The sequence below is a fragment of the Chiloscyllium plagiosum genome, unplaced genomic scaffold, assembly GCF_037043375.1.
Source record: "Chiloscyllium plagiosum isolate Xiang-an unplaced genomic scaffold, Cpla_swu_hap1 HiC_scaffold_29, whole genome shotgun sequence".
NCBI classification, from domain to species: Eukaryota; Metazoa; Chordata; class Chondrichthyes; order Orectolobiformes; family Hemiscylliidae; genus Chiloscyllium; species Chiloscyllium plagiosum.
The window spans coordinates 6,101,483-6,119,726 of NW_028270167.1; the positions used below are offsets into that span (position 1 = coordinate 6,101,483).

Below are 18,244 nucleotides of genomic sequence, written 5' to 3' on the forward strand. Positions count from 1 at the left end.
TTGTCTGATAATTTGCCACGATGACTGATTTCAGGAGCTTTCTGTGTGCATTGCACAGTCACCACACTTCAACGGTGGGCTATAGAGAACCTAGGATCCCCTGAGATCATGTAGGGTGCTTGGTTATTGCAAGTTCCATTCCTCCTTTGATCCTCCTTTCATTCGTTCCAAAGTTGGCAAATCAGGAAGATATCCTCTCCCTCAAATCTTTTTACTTGCCTTTCCTCCTTGATCCTTTTTCTACAATCTATAAATGTTTTTAAAAGGGATGGAGCCAAATATTAGAAACAATTTTACTGACGACAGGCCAGGTTTGAGTAATGGGATTAAGCTGGAGAGTTCTTATAGAACTCCTGAAGAAGGGCTCATGCCCGAAACGTCGATTCTCCTGCTCCTTGGATACTGCCTGACCTGCTGCGCTTTTCCAGCAACACATTTCCAGCTCTGATTTCCAGCATCTGCAGTCCTCACTTTCTCCTAGAAGTTCTTATAGAGACTTGGTACGAGAATAAGGGACAGAATGGCCTTTTTAACTGTAAAATTCAATGATTGCACTGTTTTTAATCTTGAATGGTCCCCACCATTTAAGGAGGAGAGAGAGACAAAGAGAATTTGATATTTCTTATGTGAATGGCATAAAGAATTTTGGAATAATGTGGTTAAAAGGCATTGAGCCCGATGGTCAGCCATGATTGTAGTAAATGGGCTGAATGGCTGAATCCATAAGACTTTAAGATGTGGGAGCAGGCGTAGGCCATTCAGCCCATCGAGACTACTCCGAAATGAGGGGCAACTTTTTCACACGGGGGCGGTTTGTACATGGAATGACCTGTCAGAGGAAGTGGTAGATGCAGGTACAGATCCAACATTTAAAAGACATTTTGATAGGTACATGAAAAGGAAAGGTTCAGAGGGATATGGACCGAACACTGGCAAATGGGACTAGGTTAGTTAGGGAAACTTGCACCGACGGGTCTGTTTCCGTGCTGTATGACTCTCGAGATCATAGCTGATCAGCTGATCCTCAATCGCATTTTCCTGCCTTTTCCCCATAATCGCTGTTCCCCTTATTGATTAAAAATCTCTCTATTCTCAGCCTTGAATATACTTAACGATCCAGCCTCTGTGGTAATGAAATCCATAAGATTTACTCCCCTCGGAGTGAAGACGTTCCTCATCTCTGTGGTCAATGTGTGACCCCCTCACTCTGAGAATGTCTCCTCTGCTCCGAGATTCTCTGCCCTGCCAAGTCCCTGGAGAATTTTATGTTTTAATCAAGGCTGCCGCTCATTCTTGTAAACTCCAATCAGCACAGCTCCAACTGCAGTCCCTATGTTCCTAAAGGATCAAGCACTTTGAAGTCAGTCCATTCCCCCCCCCCCCCCGAGCTGGGGCATCGCTCTGTATCTTCCTCACTGAAGGATGTTCAATCCTCCCCAGAGCTGCTGTTTCATTTTGGCTCCTCCCTTCATTGTCAGGGTGGTATAGGCACAGAATTAGGCCATTCATCCCACCCCCCCGAACATGACCTCAAAACTCAACAGAAGTTTCTCATCTCAGCAACCAACAGGTGAGCTCCCTTAGAGTGAACAGCGAGTAAGAGACACAGAGGCCTGCCTCAGAACCCTGTGTGTCATCGACATGCACCAAACCCTGTCCCGGAGGGTGATATAATGATCAGCACTGCTGTCTTGCAGCACCAGGGACCCAGGTTCGATTCCAGTCTCTGGTGACTATCTGTGTGAACTTTGCAAAGCTTCCTTGTGTCTATGTAGGTTAGATGCATTGGCTTTTCAGAGGGTCAGTGTGGACTCGATGGGCTGAATGTCCTGCACCCACACTGTAGGGATCCTGCAAGGAGACATTGTCACCATTTTAAATGGGTTCTAAGTGACAACTAAACTACCAATTCTTTCATAATGCTTAAGGGCATTAGTGTAAATAATTAATCAGAGATTACTATTTCAAGGACTTGTTTTGACCGGTGGTAGAATTTTCTCTCCCAGCCTGCACTGAGCAGATCATTTTCCAACAGGGTGTCCAGATAAGGACAGCCCCCACAGCAGTGAAAGGACAAAACTAACTTACATTTGTGTAGCAGCCTTCACAACGTCTTTACAGCCAATATTGGTTGTTGTTGTAATGTAGGAAACAGGGTGGCCAAACTGTGCACAGGATGATCCCACAAGCAGCAATGACCAGGCAGATGGTTTTATAAAGTGAAAACCTGAAGGAACTGCGGATGCTGGAAATCTGAAACAAAACAGAAATTGCTGGAAAATCTCAGCAAGTCTGGCAGCATCTGTGAAGAGAAACCAGAGTTAACGTTTCAGGTCCAGTGACCCTTCCTAAGAGCTGATGGTAGCTGGGAAAAGGATGTTTTTTATACAGAAGATAAGGTAGGGGAGTAAACAATAGATGGAGATAGAGCCCAATGAAGAGAAAACCAATTGGACAGATTAAGGAGCAGTTAAAGGTCAGTCTGGGGAAATGTTTGGGTGCTAATGGGGCTATTAGTGACTGACAATGGGCACTGTGTGGGAGCAGTCTGTGAGTGGGTGTTGGGGAGAGGCCTGGTGTGTGTGGGGCTGGGGAGAGGCCTGGTGTGTGGGGGGCTGGGGAGAGGCCTGGTGTGTGTGTGTGGGGCTGGGGAGAGGCCTGGTGTGTGTGTGGGGGGGGGGTTGGGGAGAGGCCTGGTGTGTGGGGGGTTGGGGAGAGGCCTGGTGAGCAGGGGGTTGGGAAGAGACCTGGTGTGTGGGGGTTGGGGAGAGGCCTGATGTGTTGGGGTTGGGGAGAGGTGCTTAAGCCCTAAACTTGTTGCTCCCCTAAACAGGGGAGGGGCAGAATTCCATGTTTTGCTGCAGCCCCACCTCCTCTCCGAATCCCGTTCCCACTCCCCACTCCCACTCCTACTCCCAGTCCCAATCCCACTCCCCATTCCCACTTCCACTCCCCACACCCACTCCCCATTCCCACTCCCACTCCCCACTCCCCACACCCCACACCCAATCTCCATTCCCACTCCCACTCTCCACTCCCACTTACATTCCCTCTCCCAATCCCATTCCCACTCCCTACTCCCACTCCCACTCCCACTCCCACTCACCACACCCACTCCCACTCCCACTCCCCACTCCCACTCCCACTCCCCACACCCACTCCCACTCCCCACACCCACTCCCACTCCCCACACCCACTTCCACTCCCCACTCACATTCCCACTCCCCATTCCCCAATTCCACTCCCCAGTCCCAGTCCCAGTCCCAATCCCAATCCCAAACCTACTCCCAATCCCACTCCCTGTTCCCACTCCCACTCCCCATTCCCCACTCCCCATTCCCCACTACCCACTCCCCACACCCACTTCCACTCCCCACTCCCATTCCCACACCCCATTCCCCAATCCCACTCCCCACTCCCCAGTCCCAGTCCCAGTCCCAGTCCCAATCCTACTCCCAATCCCACTTCCCGTTCCCACTCCCACTCCCCATTCCCCACTCCCCACTCCCCATTCCCACTGCCACTCCCCACACCCACTCCCACTCCCCATTCCCTACTCCCCATTCCCACTCCCTACTCCCACTCCCCACTCCCCATTCCCCACTCCCACTCCCCACTCCCCACTCCCCACTCCCCACTCCCCACTCCCCATTCCCCACTCCCATTCCCCACTCCCATTCCCCACTCCCACTCACCACTCCCCACTCCCCATTCCCACTGCCACTCCCCATTCCCCATTCCCCACTCCCACTCCTCATTCCCCACTCCCACTCCCCATTCCCACTCTCACTCCCCACCCCCACTCTCACTCCCCACACCCACTCCCACTCCCCACTCCCACTGCCCACTCCCATTCCCACTCCCCATTCTCCAATCCCACTCCCACTCCCACTGCCCACTGCCCACTCCCAGTCCCAATCCCAATCCCCACTCCCAGTCCCAATCTCAATCCCCCTCCCAATACCACTCCGAATCCCAAACCCAATCCCACTCCCAGTCCCCACTTCTCACTCCCACTCCCCAGTCCCCACTTCTCACTCCCACTCCCCAGTCCCAATCCCCAGTCCCAATCCCACTCCCACTCCCAATTCCTGCAGACTCAATGGCTCAGTGCTGCCACTGACAGGCTGCCTTTTGGATTGCAGCTGCTGGTGAAATTGATCCCTCAGTCAATCTAAACCCAAAGAATTGCAGTTGCTGTAAATCAGAGACAGAAACAGAAGTTGCTGGAAAAGCTCAGCAGATCTGGCAGCATCTCTGGAGAGAAATCAGAGTTAGCGTTTCGGGTCTGGTCAGCATTAACTCTGATTTCTCTTCACAGATGCTGCTAGACCTGCTGAGCTTTTCCAGCAACTTCTGTTTGTCCCTCGGTAAATCATTTGACGCTGATGGGATGGTCCAGGGCTAAAAGGCAAAAAAAAAAACCCTTAACCAGACAAAGGTCAGCCCCTCAGAGGTAATGTCAGGTCATGTTGAAATGGGAGAACCTTTCTCCTCTCCAAGAAAAATGCTTTTGGTTGAAATGGGAAAATCTGAAAATTGATGGAGTGTTGATGAGGAAAGATGTTCAGGTTACAGAAGCCAACCCGGGTAGAGGGAGTTAGGAAGGAGGTAAACAATGATTGCATTGACCAGTGGAACAGACTGGAAGGGCTGAATGGCCTCCTCTTGGTTCTCTGTTTGCTACTAGCTGAGTGACACTGACGGTGGTTTGTAGTCTGGAAGCTCATGGGTTGTGAACCAAAGACAGAAATTCGAGCATAGAAAAGTACAGCACAGAACAGGCCCTTTGGCCCACGATGTTATGCCGAGGTTTAATCCTAATGTACAATATAATAACTTAACCTACGCATCCCTCAGCTCACTGCTATCCATGTTCGTTGCTGGAGAAACTCAGCATGTGTGGAGAGAGAAACTGAATGATCCTTCCTCAGAATGTCACTTGTGTATGCGGCTCACCGCCTGGTCTGTCATTGGAAGAATGACCATCGGCATGAGGTTAGGCTTGGGAAATGAGAGAGAAAAAAAACCAATCCCTCCATCCCCCAGTGAAGGGGAAATATCCACGTTATTGTCACAATATTTCCAGTTTCTGAAACTCGCAGCCTGTAGCTGCTTCAGTGACTCTGTCACATCCTCTGGGTTCACAGAGTCTGTAGAAACAGTCGATTCCTCTGATGATGTCTCGAAGGAAGCTTCCCTCACGAGTGAGTAATCAGGTTACTCCTCGACAAATTATTACCTTCCAGTTGCGTGGCTCACCACAAAATAGCATATCTGTGTGTGTCTAGTCAGAGGACAGGTTACCCTGGAAACATCCTTTTGTTGTATCATTAATTCTACAGGCAGTTAACAGCATTCTTCCAATTTTGGGAAAGTATCTAAAGGAGTTTCCCTCATTGTACATTTTCTCTGTGTCTGTCTCTCTCTGTCTGGGCCCTGCCTCTTTTTGCACATCTCCATTTATGTCTCTGTGCATTGAGAAGTCTGCGTGGCTCTCTCTATCTGTGTGTTTGTGTCTCTGTACCTGTATACCTATCCTGTGTGTGGGTCCTTCTCAGTCTCTGTGTATCTCTTGATCTGTATCTTCTTCAGTCTTTTATGTATCTGCCTCTGTGCATGTCTCTGTATTGCTACTGTATTGCTCAGTTGGTCATATCTCTCCTGGAGTCGTACAGCATGGAAACACACTTCAGTCCAACTAGTCCACACCGACCATAATCCCAAACTACTTCTGTCTCTCTGTGTCTCTTAGTCTGTCTATGAATATCTCTGGGAGTGAGGCAGTTTCTTATGAATTCTTTGAATATCTGTGTGTGTCTGTGTGTCTGTGTATGTCTGTGTGTGTGTCTGTGTGTGTGAGAGAGTGTGTGTCTGTCTGTCTGTTTGAGAGTGTGTGTGTCTGTGATTATATGTCTGTGTGAGAGAGTGTGTGTATGTTTGTGTGTGTGTGCATGTGTGTGAGTGTGTGTATGTGTGTGTGTGTGAGTGTGTGTCTGGGTGAGTGTGCGTCTGGGTGAGTTTGTCAATGTGTGTGTGTATGTGTGTGTGAGTGTGAGTGTGTGTGTGTATGTGTGTGTGTATATGTGTATGTGTGTGTGGGAGTGTGTATGTGTGTGTGTGGGAGTGTGTATGTGGGTGTGTATGTATGTATGTGTGTGTGTATGTGGGAGTGTGTGTATGTGGGAGTGTGTGTATGTGTGTGTGTGTCAGTGTGTGTGTATGTGTGTGTGTGAGTGTGTATGTGTGTATGTGTGTGTGTGTCAGTGTGTGTGTGTGTATATACCAGGAACTCTGTCACTCTGTGTGTGTTTTGGCTCATGACTCTCTCTGTGTTGTTCTTGCGTTCTTCTGCTTGTCCCTCTTTCTCTCTCTCTATCTATCTATGGCTAAGTTTCTCTCTATCTATATCTGTATCTCTCTCCGTCAGTCTCTCTCTGCCTGTTCGTGTCTCCCTTTTGCTCTTGTCTAAAGAGCAACAGTTTATTTTTAAATAGTGTTGCGGTAGGGTGAGGATGAAGGAGGGAGATAACTGGAGTGCTTTTAGAGTGGGAGGAGATCTTCAGTGAGGTCAGTGGCAATGAAACTGGATCGTTGCCTAGCTCATACCAACAGAGAGGAATGCTAGCCGCTCTGCTCTGTGAACTGGGAAGCACAGCCCTCCAATAGAATCAGCTACAGCTTCCATTACATTTCCTTCCCCCTCCCCCTCATTCCCAGCTCCCTCACCACGACCAGCCACCTCCCCCTCCCCTTTAACCAGCTCTCTCTCTCACACACACAATCTCATCCTGTCACAAAAGCTGTGTCACTGAAATTACTCCTGTCTGGAACAAGTTGGTGTGCCTCTCAGCATTTACCACTCAATCCTGCAAAGTGAGCGGGGAGGACGAGGCAATATTCCAAAGAAATACTGGGATGGATTTGAATTCAGAAGCACAGCTCTGACCTCTTTGGGACTGAGGTTAACGGAGGGTTTAACTTGAGCAGGGGTGGCCTGTGCTGTCAGCATTACCATTGGAGCCAGGAGAAAGGTGAGTGTTCTGATAGATTTACAAGTCCCTGTGTCCGCCCCTCTTTGTTCCTTTGTGTTTTTCTCTTTCTCTTTGTGTGGGTCTCACTGTCTTTGTTTGTGTGGCCTCTCCTGTCCCCACATATGTCTGTGTGTCTGTCTCCATTTTATTTAATGTGAGCTTCTCACTGCTCTCTTTGTTTCTGTGCATGCCTGACTGTGTCTGCCTTGTGTTTCTCTGTGCCTGCCTGCATTTGTAGTGTTTGTGTGTATGTCAGTATACTTGTGCTGTGAGACTGTTTAAATGGGTTTAACTCTTTGTATGCAGACATCTGTATGTCTAGGTTTCTGTGTGCATCTCTGAGAGTCTTTATGTTTGTGTGTGTGTGTGTGTACTTAATTGGGTGTGTGTCTCATCTTGCATATGTGTGTCTGTATCTCTGTGTAAAGGTGTGTGTGCATGCACCAATGTTTCATGTTTCTTTCTCTGTATTTTCTCACTTTTACTCTCTGTAACTCTTTCTCTGTCTCTGCCTCAATCTCCCTTGGACTGTTACTCTGATATTTAAACCATCTTTGTTTCTCTCCCCAGCCTCTGTCTCTCACATCTTTCTCCTTGTCACTTGCACTGTTTCCCCCTCTGTATGTCTTTGTCCTTCCTCCTTTTTTGTCTCCCTCTCTCTGTCTGTACATTCCTCATATGACAGATCTTGATTTAAATATGATTTGGAGATGCCGGGGTTGGACTGGGGTGTACAAAGTTAAAAACCTCACAACACCAGGTTATAGTCCAACAGGTTTAATTGGAAGCACACATTTAAATATGTGAGCTAAAACTCCTGATGTTGTGCGAAGGAGTTGTTTTTTGTGTGTCGTTGTCCAGTATGATGATACTGAGAGTTTCTCTGAGGCTTTGAGCTATGTAATCTGCATGAATGGTAGCAATGAGGAGCCCCAATCACAGATCAAACGGAAAAACAGTCTCAGATGCCCAACAGACCAAGATGGGTTCAATCAACATGAAGCCAGACCAATGAACAAAAGAATCCGATGTTAAAAACGGCTGCTGAATGAGTCAGCCTTATCAAATTCCACCTGCATATAAAAGTTCAAGTTATTGTATTTCTTTAATCTTCAAGAGTTTAAAAATGATGTTTAAATGAAAATAAAAATGTAGGTGTCAAGCCAAGTGCCACAGTCCCACTCTCTCATGGGAGACTGAGAGAGACAGGTGGTGGTGATTTAACCTGAGGGCTATCCTGCCTCCGATGAGACCATCGTGGTGGTTTTAGCTGGTACAAAACTGAATTGATAGTGTTGGCAATACTCTGCATTTCACACAGCAGCCGTCAGAGCTAACTAACCCCAGAAACAATGTCTGAAAATGTCAGAATTTACTCGGAGTGAGATTTCTTGATGATGGCGTTCCATGTCTAATCCATAAGCTTTGGTTTGATTCTCTCCATCAGTGGAATTTGTGGTTCCTTCGGTTCTGGTTTCCTTTACTCATGGGATTGTTAATGTGATGCCCTTGAGTAAAAGAATCTTCAAATTGAGCCTAACTCTGTTTTTTTGTTTTCCTACATGTTGTAACAGTAACCAAGGGCTGTTTGGTGGGAGTTGTGCAGTTTTGCTGATTTACTCAGAAAGTGACTGAGTTTTCTGTCGGTCGGTGAATTTAGGTGGACATAATTCTGACTGAGGGAAACTTCAGCTAGTTCAGTGTGTCCCCACCTCTTAATGGGGGGGGTGTGCAGCGAGGGTAACCTGTCCACAGTCCACATGGTAGCATGAAGAACCAGACTGAGTGGACATCTGTCTAGCCTGATGATTGTGCTTTGAGCTAAATCTAATTTTTCCCACCACCCACTGCACTGTGAAAGGAAGAAAAATTCCAACTCCTAATTTCCAACAAAGGCTCAGCCTTTTCTCATCCTGAGATCCAGACTGGAGGGGGTTTTTAAATTCTGTCACCAGATTTGGGTGTTTCAGTCAGGTCCTTATACCCTCGTTGCCCTGCAGGAGGTGGTACTGAGCTGTGTTTTTGAGTCACTTCAAGGCTATAGGAACATCCCAATGTGTGAGAGACTTCCAGGATTCCAACCCAGCAAAAGCAAAGCGATGGTGATATGTTTCCAAGTCAGAATGGGGCAACTTGCAGATGATGGTGTTTCCATAACATCCACTCCCCTGGTCCTCCTTGATGATTGAGGTGGTGGGTTTGGAAGATTCTGTTAAAAGAGACTTGGCCAGTTGCTGCAGAGCATTTTAGACACCTTCATTGTTGATGAGGTCTTCCATGACTTTGCTGATGGGTGAGAATGGGCTGTTTAGCCAGACTGGACTTGTCTTGTTTCTTCTCGTCAGGGCTGGGCTGTGGAAAACAAGCTGATCGTTCAAAGGCTTCTCTGTGGAACTCCTGCAAATGCATGGGGAGCTGGCAAGTGTGGGTGAACTGGGTCAGAGGAGGGCTTAGAAATGAGAACTGCTTTCCCCAAGTGTGGGTGTTTAACATCAAAACTGATCTTTGGTCTACCATTACCTCCTCAGACACTGTCAAATTTCAAGCAGCGCATTAACACAGGGTGCACCATCTACTAGATGCACGGCAGCAATTCACTGACAGGGAGACCAGGCATTGATAAAGCGTTGCTGGACCCAACATGTTAACTTGGTTTCTCTCTCCTCAGATGCTGCCAGAACTGCTGAGTTTCTCCAGCACTTTGTGTTTTGGTTTATTTCAGACCAGACAGTGATTGAAATGACAAATGTGTTCTCTCATCTGGCATTTCACAACACTGCTGCTGAAACCTTTTCAATACAATTTCTTGTTTAAAAGAAAACACACACACCTTCAAAAGGGATGACCGGTTATTGCTAGGTTAATTAGTTGGTCTTCAGTCTGTTGAAATGATTTAGCCGTGCATAAATTCCGTCTGATTAGGGTTTCTGTTTCTCAAGGGAGGTGAGCTTGTGATGAAATGGTACAAATCACACTTCTTCTAAATTGAGTCTGGTGAGTGATCCCTGCACAGTGAGGGTACAGGATTCATCCCTGTAACCGCGGACTGTCAGGTTTGACCATGGGTGGGTGTCCAGAACAGATCCAGCTCTACATGAGCACGTTTGAAAAGAAGGTCATAATCCAGAGATTCAATGAAGTCCATGGCGCAGGGAAGAGCAGAGCTTTGGTTCCTGGTCTGTTATTGGAACTGGTGCCATTGGTCAAAGAGAACGACATTAAGAAGCATCGTAAGGAAGGAGAATAGAGAGATGGAGAGCTATAGAAGCAGACAATTTAAGTAGGTGAGCCCATACTTTTCAACAGTAACCCCTAGCTCTAGATACTTCTATCAGGAAACATCCTCTGCACATGCACCCTTTTCAGGATCCCTCAGGATCTGATATGTTTCAATCAAGTCACGTCTTACACCCTAAACTGCAGCAGATACAAGCCTGATCTGTCTGACCATTACTCATGAGATAACCCACCCACTCCAGCTATTTGTCTCTGAACTGCTTCCAATACAGTTATCTCCTTCCTTAAATAAGAAGACCAATGCTGTGCATAGTACTCCAGATGTGGCCTCACTAAAGCCCTTACTAATGCTCTCCCCACTTCATAAATGACCACTCCAGAGTTTGGTTCGATTGATCAAGTGTTTCTTTTTCCTGGAAAATGTGTGTGTACACACCAGTTCAAAACATTAGTCGATTTGCCAATGTTAAGGTCATTGGATAGGCATATGGACAAGAATGGAATAGTGTGGGTTAGATAGGTTTCAGATTGGTTTTACAGGTCGGCGCAACATCGAGGGCTGAAGGGCCTGTACTGCACTGTAATGTTCTATATTTAAATCTACCCCTGCCTGTGTGGCTAAGGGCAAGTCATGGTGCACTTCAGAGATGAATGGTTGCTCAGGATCACTCATGCAGTGTGAGAGAGGGAGCAGTCAGCCTCTGTCAGATCATCAAAAAAAAAATCAACGTTTATGCGACACGAATGGAGATAAGAGAGGGGCGAAGCATCAAATGGTGTAATTCAAGATATGATCAAGCGAATCAATTAGCCCCAGAAAGCTTCCTTCCTTTGGGACTTGTCTGTTACTGAATATCAAACAAAACACTAAGCATCTGGTCAGCACAATGTTCAGAACTCAAGTCAAAGTCAGTCCAAGACCCAAACAGGAAGCTGGTGCAAAGCTTAGGAATGTGCCAGCCTAACTCCCCTGGAGTGGCTTGGAGACTGTGGAGAGTTGCTACAGCTGAGACCGGCAATGGTTATCTTATCATACTGTAGTGATGGCTTGTGAGGGGAATAGGAGGTGACCTTATTGAAACATCCAGGACTCTACGTGGACCTGATGTGGAAGATGTCGAGAGATTTCTTTCCCTTTTTGGGAGCGTCTAGGACCAGAGTGCATCCCCTCCAAGTCAGGGATCACTCAAGGCAGACTTTATCTCTTTGAGTTCTCAGGGGAATTCTTTACCACAGAGGACTGCCAAGGCTGGGTTAAGTGTTCATAACTGGGATAGAGTTTTAGTGAGTAAGGGAGTCAAGGGTAATGAGGAAAAAGCAGGAAAATACAATTGAGGACAATCAGATCAGCCATTGCATGGTGGAGTAGACTCGATGGGCTGAATGGCCTACTTCTGCTCCTTATGGTGATATCCCTTTCAGAAGCTCAACATACAAATGAGTCAAGTATCTCGATGTTATCACGTAACCCAGGCTCTCTGCACTGTGGCAGTTTAAGCACAGGCTGTGTCTGGAGATGACTATGTGTCGTAGATATCCGTGTAAATAAACACAGCGGAGATCTTCAAACAGCCAGAATCCAGAACTGTGATTTAGATAACAGTTACACTTTTACATTTCAATAACACAAGTATATCATTGCATGCTGTGATTTTTCTTTTGAAACAGAAAGAAAAAGGAGCCCCAGAAATCACCCAGATTCTTTAGTTTCTGGGTACTGTAAATCCTGAACATTTCTGACAAAGCTGCATTGAGAAGCTCCTAAAGAAAGATGTATCAGTAAGAGTATATATGGGACAATATTTAAACACCATGTGCTAAATGCAGTATGAGCTGAGATGTTCAAAGAAGAAAAGGGGCAGACTCTGAACTCAACAGGAAATAGAGAACAGCAACTGGAGTCTGGCTTTCAGCTCCTTGAACGTACTGTACTATTTAACATAACCACCACCGATCTTCTTTCTCAAACCCACTTGGCTACACAATCCACACATATCTCATGGTTCCCTACAAAAGTCAGAGTCTTGAACATATTCAGTGAATGAACATCTACAGCTCCCTGAGATGGATAGTTCCATAGACTCACCGTCCTGAGCATGAAGAAAACTCTGTTCATCTCATCCTAACTCGTTCCCCTCAGACTGCGACCCGAGTCCTGGACAGTCAGGGGAACGCTGATGCATCATTTATGCCTTATTGTGATGAGATTCCCTCCTGTTCAGAATTCCTGAGGGGTGACTGGGCTCAGTGTCTGGGGAAGAGAGAGTGACAGCGTTTGTATTAATCTGAACCATAGGACAGGTCTGAAAGGGTCCAATTAACTTTTCTCATTCTCCGTGCCCTCATATACTCACAGACATCACAGAACCTCGTCTGGAGATTTCTACACTGAAACATTGATTTTCCTCAACATCGATTTGCTTGTTGATTTTATTTTATGGTGTGTAACTACTCCCTGACAGATACTATGCCTTAGGGGCTAATACATTTAAATAAACTCACTGTACAGGCCATTCAACTAATATTGCCTGTTATGCCTCAGCCAATCTTACCTCACACAGCAGACATGAACTGGAATACTTCATTACTCAGGGTGTGTTCCAATGGTCCCACCTGGAGACACCCATATAAATGTTAACAGACCCATAGTGACTCCAAACCCACACTCTCCCATCCCAGGGAATTGGGGCCTCATCGAATTAGTGTGAGAGTCTGTTCCTCTGGTCCACTACTGGATAATAGGCAACAAGACTCCACCCCCAGGCCTGATCCATCACAATATCTTTCACTGCAGGCCACATTGTTTCTTATATAGAATAGAATGTTATATGGAAGAATCTTTATGATGCAGAAAGAGGCCATTTTACCCATCACAGAGCACCCCACCCAGACCCCTACACTCTCCCTGTAATTCTGTATTTCCCATGGCTAATCTATTAATCATCATGGGTTCTCACTGAACCACAGAAACACTAGAAATTCAGTGACAGGTTCAATCACACTGTCAGAGACACTGCCATTAATCCTGGGACTGTCACCCTAGAGTCCATAACGGGATCAGAGAGAGATCCCCAAGCAGATCATATATCGCTGCATATATCTAGATTTACTGCTGGCTGAGTTGGTAAGCATTGTTTGTTCTTACATTAATCGTTCTGCACATCCCTGGATACTGTGGGTAATTTCCCATGGCCAATCCAGCCTAATCTGCACATCCTTGGATTGTGGGAAGATACCAGAGCACCTGGCAGAAATCATATGGGCACGGGGAGAATGTCGAAACTCCACACAGTCACCCGAGACTGGGATCAAACTCTGGTCCCCATTACTGTGAGGCAGCAGTGCTATCCACTGAGTCACCATATCTTCACTTAGTAGGTGGGGAATCTTGGGAATTTTCTACCCCAGAGAGTTGTGGTAGAACATAGCAACAGGACATGGTCATTCAGGTCATTGAGATAGATAATTATCTCCTCAGTGACACTTTCCTGCACTATCTCAATATCCCTTAATGTCTTTAGTCACCAGAAACCTATTGATTTCTGTTTTGTACCTGCTCAGTGCTTGAGTTACTGGGAGATGTCCAGGAGCTGAAGTGAGTCACCCACCAGTCTCCATTGTCTCTCTGTCGCAGTGTCCTGTATCCATCTCTGATCAGTCCTGTCCAACCCTTCGTTGTTCGTGTTGTTGCGAGGCCAATTGATACCCAGGGTCTTAAGTAGACAATGTACATCCAACTTCCAGGACCATCTTTGATGTTCTTGTCCTTGTCTCACTGGCATTCCAGGGGCTCCCTTGTAAATATTGACACGTTGGAGGGGCTGAAAGGAGTTATCAGCATTATCATTCAGAATGAATAATGTCAGAACAAATAATGTGTTACCAATTCAGCCAGCAGTAAATCTAGAAATCTATTGACATGCAGCAGATATACGATCTGTTTGGGGATCTCTCTCTTAACCCGCTATGGACTCAGAGGGTGAAAGTTCCGAGATTAATGGCAGTAACTCTGACAGTATGATGGAACCTGTCACTGAATCCCGAGCGTTTCAGTGCTTTCTGTGGTTCAGTGAGAACCAATGTTGATTAATATCATTTTACACAAGCATTCGGGCAAAGCCAGTGAATCTAAGTAGGTGCTGTACGATGCAGCAATGAGACAGCTAGTCAGATCCACGTTACATTGGAGAGGAAATGGGAAACAGGGAGGTCTGCAGATGCTGGAAGCCAGAGTCAGTGGATGTGGAGCTGGAAAAGCTCAGCAGGTCAGACAGCATCCCCCAGATGTGCTTTTCAAGCTTCACACCTGTTGACATTGGAGAGTAAGTTGTAACTTGTAAATGATCAGAAGTTGGGTTTATAATATTCTTTCAAATTATGTCTTTATTATTCAGTTTTGAATTTCTGTAGAACCTAAAACTAGTTTGTTGTTGGTGGGTGTTGGTGTTGGTGTTCCCTGGAAGCTGTGTTTATCAACAGCAACATGTATTTAGATAGCACCTTTGAGGTGCTCCATCCGTATGAAATTGGACACCAAACCACATTACAAAGTATTATGACAAGTTGTCAAATTGCTAGTCATCTGGTTACTGAAGGAGGAAACCAGCTGTCTTCCCCAAACTGTTTATTTGCATTTCACAGATCAATGCAAACTCCAGTCTGCTTCCTTTTCCTAATCACTTCCCTGAAATGGGGGTGAGCTTGTCCCACGGTTTAGATATTTCTAATCAGCCTGTTCAAAGTTATGTCATTACACACCTATGGAGTTATGTTATTACACACCTGGTCCAGAGGTCGATTCACTACCACTGCACCACAAGAGACCCTAGTCCTGAGATGCATTCGACATGAGCACCAGCAGCTTCCTGTTATGTTTGGGGTGTGTCCTGATTCATTGGGAAAGGGACCATCGTCACTGATGACAAATCTTGATAAAAGAGGTTCGTGTTCAGATTGTAATGGGGGCACGGAGATTGAAGGAAACAATCCTGAGCTAGTGCCTTGGCACCTGAAAGCATGGCTGCCAGTGTTGTGTGTTGAGGGAGATGGACAAAAGGCTGGCATTAGAGGAGCACCGATATATCCCCCAAGTTGTACGATTAGAGGAAGCAAGGCCATGGAGGAATTTTAAAATTGAGGCCTGTTAGACCAGGAGCCAACATAGGTCAGTGATCATAGGATCCTTACAGTGTGAGAAGGGGCCCTTTACTGAACCTGCACATTTTTGGACTGCAAGAGTGAACCAGAGTACCTGGAGGAAACCCATGCAGATGCAGGGACAATGTGCAAACTTCACTAGACAGTCACCCAAGGGTTGAATTGGACCTAGGTCCCTGGCACTGTGAGGCAGTTGTATTAAACACTGAGCCACTGTGCTGTCTAGTGAGCACTGCCAGGGTGACAGTTGAAATGGAACTTGCTGTGAGTCACTAAATACAGCAGAATTTGGATGCTCTCTGTTTTATATTTATTTATTTATTTGTTCATACAATGTGCGTGTTATTAGCTGGGCCGGCATTTACTGCTCTTTGTTAATCTCCTGGCGATGAACTGCTTTCATGAGCAGCTGCAGCTGTTGGGGGTGTGGGAACGCCCACCATCTCCTCAGGGAGGGAATTCCAGGATTTTTGACTCAGCGACACTGCAGGAACAGCAGTATATTTCCAATTCAGGCTGGCGAGTGGTTTGGGGGGGGAACTTGTAGGTGGCGGTATTTTCATGTATCTGCTGCCCTCGTCCTCCGAGATGGTAAAGGTCCCACGGGTTCTAAAGGTGCTGATAAAGAAGCCTTGGTGAGTTACTTTATCAGCCTCCCATATTGTTTAGTCAACGTCATCACTCAGTTATCGTCAAGTCCTCCGGGTTCAGTGGGCATGGTCGAATACATCTCCTTCAGTAATTAATGAAGAAAGCTCTTCGTATAAGATGACCGCATTCTTCTCCAATATCAACTTGTGTGTCTCCTCCCTGTAGCTCGTGCTTGTCCTCCAGAGTCTGCTGTCTGCCCATCAGCCCCTGCCATCCCCACTGAGGTATCTTTGTACCTGATTCCCATCATGTTGGATTGCTAGGATTATATGGCTGTCTCCCGGAATAAAACTGATACAAAGGAAGAAACATTATAGAGGTCATTGAACAAAATTGTGCAGGACCAGGGGTCACAATTTAAGGATACATTTAGGACTGGGATGAGGAGAAATGTCTTCCCCCAGAGAGTGGGGGGCCTGTGGAATTCTCTGCCACAGAAAATGATTAAATTAGATTACATTACAGTGTGGAAACAGGCCCTTCGGCCCAACAAGTCCACACCGACCCGCCGAAGCGCAACCCACCCATACCCCTACATTTACCCCTTACCTAACACTACGGGCAATTTAGTATGGCCAATTCACCTGACCTGCACATCTTTGGACTGTGGGAGGAAACCCAAGCACCCGGAGGAAACCCACGCAGACACGGGGAGAATGTGCAAACTCCACACAGTCAGTCGCCTGAGTCGGGAATTGAACCCGGGTCTCTGGCGCTGTGAGGCAGCAAAACAAAACATTGAATGTTTTCCAGAAGGAGCTAGACATATAAAGGGATCAAAGGATGTGTGGGAGAAAGCAGGAACAGGTGACTGAGCTGGACGATCAGTTTGAGTGGTGTCAAAGGGCCGAATGGGGTACTCCTGGTATTTTTAAATGTCTCCATTTTCCGAAGTATCTCAACCAGTCTCCTTGGTAACACACTCCACCTCAAAATGATGCTCTGATGCTGATGGAAACAGCAATAGGGTTTGGTTTTCAGTGTGGGATTTTACATTTCAGTGAGGGAGCCAAGTTCCTTGGTTGGGGGAGGGAGGGTGGAGGAGGGGGGAGTGGTTCATGAGTCAAATACATTGTCTTCTTGTAGATCTATAATGTTTAATTCTTGACATTCTGAAATAGTTTTAAAAGAATAACCCTCATTTTCCAGACTGAAAATGAGATGGTATTTAAAAGAAAATGTAGCACCTTATATTTTTTGTACTTTTCACTAGTTCAGGCCAACCCAAGGTATTTATAGCTGACAAATGGCCTGTGAAATGTCTCTGGTGTTATAATACAGGGAACCCAGTTCTCAATTTGTACCAGGTATGACTCTCACATCAGTCTTGTGGGTAGCACGTTTACTGCTGAATCAGAGGTGGTAGTTTCAAGTGTCAATTCAGAGACTGGAGAATGTGATCAAGGCCCCCAGGACAGTGCTGAGGGAGGGCTGCACTTCAGGGGATGTCATCTTTCAGATAGGCCAGGCCCCCGCTCAGTGGAGAAAATTCAACCATTCTGTTTCAAAGAAGCATTTTCTTAAGTACCCTTGTTCAACAAATGTTACTATAGATGGATTGTCGAGTCATTATCACAAGAGTATTTTTGGAAGCTTCCAAGGAACGTGCTCGATTTGACTCAAAGCTACAGAAGAAGGTGTATTCAGATAAAGTGATCAAATTCTGAGATAAAATGGTAGTATCATAATGGAAGAGATTTGAGATGGAGAGGTTTAGGGAGGAAATTCTCGAACTGAGATCCAGGCACCTATAAAGTAAAGGGCTATTTATATCTATGGTTTAACCATAGTTCCTTACAGACATGCTCAGTAGCATGGTCACAATGATGTCATATCAGAACAGAGACTGAAGGAGGAAAGCTCAAGTGACTGTCTGCCCTCCCCTACATCTTTCTATAGCTTGTAGGGAATAAATAAATGCCTTGTTCAGTCCTTTTGTGACCCAAGCTCCTTGAAGCAGTAATCAGATTTCCTTCATCCCTGAGTAGCTGAAGGCATGATCACAAGGAGGAGGAGGAGGAGTGGTGAAATTTGGATACAAGGCCAAAAACACAGCACAGAGATTTGTAGTACTGCAGGAGATTGCAGAGAAGGGAAGGTTGTGAGAACATGGAGAATTAGAATGAAGTTTCCTACAGAGTGGAAACAGGCCCTTCAGCCCAGCA

The 18,244-nt window shown here is 46.2% G+C and overlaps 1 protein-coding gene across 23 annotated transcripts in view; it reads left to right on the forward strand.

The window, feature by feature from the left end:
* LOC122540584 (pleckstrin homology-like domain family B member 1) overlaps window positions 1-18,244 on the forward strand; it is a 413,532-nt gene that overhangs the window by 180,289 nt on the left and 214,999 nt on the right. The window contains exon 1 of one of the 23 annotated variants that reach the window (XM_043676481.2): window positions 6,720-7,034. The exons of the other annotated variants lie outside the window; for them this stretch is intronic. The gene's annotated coding sequence lies outside the window, so the exon portion shown is untranslated. Of the gene's footprint in view, window positions 1-6,719; window positions 7,035-18,244 lie in introns of those variants that run through there. 23 annotated transcript variants of the gene reach the window in all.